This window comes from Crocodylus porosus, unplaced genomic scaffold (genome assembly GCF_001723895.1).
Source record: "Crocodylus porosus isolate Cpor-Errol unplaced genomic scaffold, CroPor_comp1, whole genome shotgun sequence".
Lineage (NCBI taxonomy): Eukaryota > Metazoa > Chordata > Crocodylia > Crocodylidae > Crocodylus > Crocodylus porosus.
The window spans coordinates 52,778,180-52,782,959 of record NW_017728931.1 but is presented as its reverse complement, the minus strand read 5'-3'; positions in this window follow the sequence as shown (position 1 = coordinate 52,782,959).

Genomic DNA, 4,780 nt, shown 5'->3' with positions numbered 1-4,780 from the left:
AATCTGAGCTGAGAAGGGACCGGAGAGAACAGAACACAGGACAGAGTTAATACACTACCATGTACAGGTAATGATATCTAGGCCAGGTTAGGTAGAACAAATAATCCACCCCAAACAGTATTCTACATAGATCAAGGCAGGTATCAAAATAATTCTTATGCTAGCCATCAGAGTAAATTCAAAATGAATTCTCCATCCCAGACGCACAGTCACGGTTCTGATGCAAACACACACACACACACATACACACACACAGAACAAAGACAGTAAATACTTCACTGTAAAATCTGGCAAGCTGTCAGATCATGAAAAGTCTAGTAAATATTCCACCCTAGAAATCAGTTGATTTTGTTCCTAAATCTGGACATGTACACACATTGGCTTAATTTTTCTTTAAGTGACTAACTAATGATTCTGGACACTCAAAGTCACCCTCTTAAAGAGGCCAGATTTTCCAAAGGTAGGTGCTTAGGCCTTTTGAAAATCAGGCCCCAATAAGACGTCTTAAACTGAGCGTGAAAAAAGCCCCTTGTCATTCCTGGAAATACAGACTTAAATCACAGGGAATAACACCCAAAAGCCAATATTGGAGAAGACAGCCACCCACCAAGCCAATAGATGACAACTGAAGAGTTTAAAGCTGGGCACTTGCAAGTTACCGTCACTCAGAGACTGGTTGGAGGCTGGAATATCCGCAAACCAAATTTGCCACTTCATTGTTTGCAAACTAACAGGCATGTGTACCTTTTGACTTTTGTATAGTTATCTTAGTTCTGGAAGATCTCAGATTGCTTCAGAGTAATAATAAAGGAGGACAATACTGATTTAGGGCTAATAATAATAATAATTAGTAGTAGTAGTAGTAGTTGTTGTGGTGGTGGTGGTTGTTTTGTTTTTCCTAATCCACACTGAAAACTGGAGTGGATTGATGAGAGAGGAGAAAGTTCTGGTGATGTCAGTTCCCATTGCCATGGAAACTGACATTTCTAGTGACAACCGAGTCTTTGTCCTGGAGCTGCTGGATTGCATGGGGAATAGGGGCAAGCAGGGCAGGGAGCAGACAAGGGAATTCAGTTAAATAAACCTGTAGCTTTTGGCTTCCAAAGGTAGTGAAAATGGAGAGAGAAAAAATGATTGTGCTTGAACAAATGAATGAATGGACCCAGTGTCTGTAACCAAAACATTGTTTGGGGCAATATCAGCAAATAAGTATGTTTTTTGGAAAAGGTGGATAGCCAGATGGAGGCATTTAAGCTGCCTAGGAATGCCTGATAGGACATTATCTCCAGCTGCTCATTGTTCCTTTGTTTTTTCTGGCTACAGGATATTCTTTATATCCTAGCCTATGCTTGGTGGACTCTGTGTGTGTGTTTGCTTTGGGGAGTTGCTGGTTTTACCTTTAGTTTGAAGAGAAAAATCTGATGAACTCTACTCATTGCAGCTCCCCCAACATCACATACTGCTTTTCAGTAAATTTGGGAAATTTGGTCCCATTGACATCAAATGAGAGCAGAGGGGATGGAAATGACTAGGATATAGTTAGGTGGTGTAGGCGGGACAGAACATGGAGACCAGGCCAAAGATCTCTCCAAAACATTCAGATTACCAGAGTTTACCAACAGACCCTGTTCTAGTCAGATATGAACTAGATCTGAGGTATGCAGATGTAGGATATGTTTAAGTGAAGATACAGGTCAGCATGACCTAAGGGTCAAGGTTTGGGTTTGAGGCTGAACACAAGCTTGTGCTCAAAATGTGAAGGCAAGCAGGAGCTTGGTCTTAGGGTTGATTATATCCTAATTGTACAAGCAGTTGTAATTGTTGTAAAACAATAATAATGAATACACAACAAAACAACAGCCACAAGCTCTTTGACAGGGCTGATGACCAGCTAGCTAGCTAGATAGGCAGAGAGCTTGAATCTCTGTTTAATGGTAGAAGCCTTGTGAGATCAAATATTCTCATGAGATGTGCACTACTGACCATGTGGACAGCTTCACAGGACCAAGAAAAGCCTCTTCGGGTTTTGGATCAGAAATGAAACCATAATCAATGTGGAAGGTTCCTTTAAAAGGGGTTCAGATCTGAAGTCCTAGTCTAGAGACCCTGGTCTAGTCATGCCAAGAAAGGGCATCCACCTTCTGGAATTTCTCCATAACTACCCAAGATAAATGTGAATGACTTGACCATCATTCACAAATGGAGTCTGCACTAAAATCAGATACAAAAAGGCTGCCCAGTTCCCAGTCTCCTCGTTCCAAGTGATTGAACTGGGGTTCTGGGCCCACATGGGATGCAGCTTTAGTTCTAACCTCATTGAGAGAGTAGTTCTGTGACACACACAGAGAAACACAAATGGTTCAGAGCCACCCTGTTTCAAATATACCTGGCACCTTTCTGTTTTTCAAAGACTGTCTGAACTATGACATCTCTCCTTTAACTTCATGTCACTCCCTAGAATATCCACCATTCTCCCCTGCTTCTACTCTCAGTATCTGATGTTTTCATTGTTGAAACACAGGTTCATGTATTTCGTTTCTATCTATGCTCTTTCACACACAAGACTTTTCACCACAGAACACCCACCTTTGAACATCATACAACAAATTAAATTAATCGGAAGGTCTCAGTTCAGTCCATAACTGTCCATACACTGAAAGGAAAGTGACTTTAAAACCTTGCTATAGATGAGGTGTGTTGAAAACATGTGTAAAGATGGTGTCATTGCTCACCCTAGGGAGCAGTTTTGCAAAGCAAGCTCAAACTCAATGCTAGCTTAGTCAGTGATACTCTGAGTTCTAGGTGACAATACAAGCTGGTAATTCCCTGCAGGGAAGAAAAGGGGGCTGAGGATATCTCTGCAAAAAGGAGCTGTTTGTTCTTAACTAAAAAGCAGAAATCTTTTTTGCTGCAAACAGCAACATTTCTGTCATGGGGCAATTTGATTTAAAATAAGCAAATTGGAGAAGCTAGGTTTACCAATGGCAAGGCAGGAAATTTCACCACTGATTCAATTGGTAAATCCTGGTGGACTTTTTGCTTTGTGTGTGCAGACTTGTGAAGTGGAAATCAGAGCTTCACCATAGCAACTTTGTTGTTAAAAATGCTCAGATGTCAGCTTGTCCCTATGGTGCAGTGGAGCACACCAACATGATGCAAAGTCACTGTGTCAACAAGGAGGCTCTTAACCTAAAAGCTGTGGTAATGGAAACAGAGATGTTGTCCTAATCTGGGCCAAAGTGACATGTCTTAGCCCGATTTTGTTAATGTCACTGGAGTTCAGGGCCATTCCACAGGTATAAATCAATGTCCCTGAGTTAAGATGAGAACGCTACATCAATTTCTGATGGCTGAGGATCCAGCCCCCTTTGTCTGCTGATTCCTCTCCAAGCGGCCAAATTCAGCACAGGTATGGTGCCAGGTTTAATGGGAAGGTAGCCACCAAATGCCCTGAGCTGCATTTTGCTGTCAGTTCCACAGTTCCACCAATGCAAATCAAGACAGGGTAATCCAGTGTACAACACTGACTTCCTGGGAATTACTCTAGCCTCATACCAAGGTAAATGACCCAAATCTGATTCTGCTTTTAAACCAAAAGCCTACTACTCCACTCCAACACTTACTACAAATCTTAATGAAGTCCTTACATGGGGAGCAACTCTTATCTGCATGCAAACCTACAATCAATTCAGCTTTAAAGAAGACAGAGACATAAAAATAATTAGTTTACCCAGCCATAACAATGAAGAAATCCAGGCGGTTCCAGGTGTCTCCAAGGTAACACTTCTTGCCAAAGATCCCCAAGGCCACCATCTTCAGGACCATTTCCATGGCAAAGAAGATGAAGATGAAATCATCAAATACCTGAAGGAACCAAAAGGGACCAGAGGGCAAGGTTAAAAAGCATGTTGTCCCCTTTCATCACACAGTTCAAACCGTGGGCATTAACGTCAACTTCAGTGGTCATGATGGTCAGTGTTAACAGGGGAGAGGCTACACAAGCATACTCTGCCGCACTGCAGTACTGCACCTCTGTCCTGAGTTGCAGCACTCCTCCTTGTTTTATCAGTTCTTCCCTCTTCTACCCACCACTTCGCCAATGCCCCTCAGTCCAGAGCCTGCTTTTGTAGTTGCATGTTAAGAGTGGAAGGGCACAAATGGATGGATATGAGGCTGGGGAGAAGCATGCCTGGTAAGAATGGGAACGTGAAGGAAGAACATGCAAGGAGTCAGTGATCGTGGGTGGGGATGGATGAGCGAGTGCAGATGGGTACAGGTGAATTAATGGGTATGATAAGTACAGGCAAGTGAACTCCCTGTCTGATATTGCCATAAATAGACAATATTCACTGTCTTTTTCTCTTTCCATCTCCCTCTCTCTGGCAAACTCTTGTGATTTTTTAAGACAAGCTACTTTGTTGCTATGGGCACTCTTGCCAATCTTTTTTTGGAAGAAGCTAACTGCACATGGAAGGAAAACATCAGACACAAAGATGAGAGTATGGACCTGGGCTTCAGCCAGTGACGCACCTGCTCTGAGATGGGGGTGAAGAGATTGCTTACCTGCAAGATCTTGCACCGGTCAGAGAGGCAGTCCATATCCTCACACGGCTGGTACATCCCCAAGGTAACACAGTTCAGTAAAATCACCATCATGCTAACACACTCGAACCAGGTAAAAGGAGTCAAGGAAAACTGAGGTGAGGTCCGTGTAGCCCATGTTAACCCAGCCAAGTCTTGGGGCAACAAAATAAAAAGTAAAATCCCAGGTGATATCACA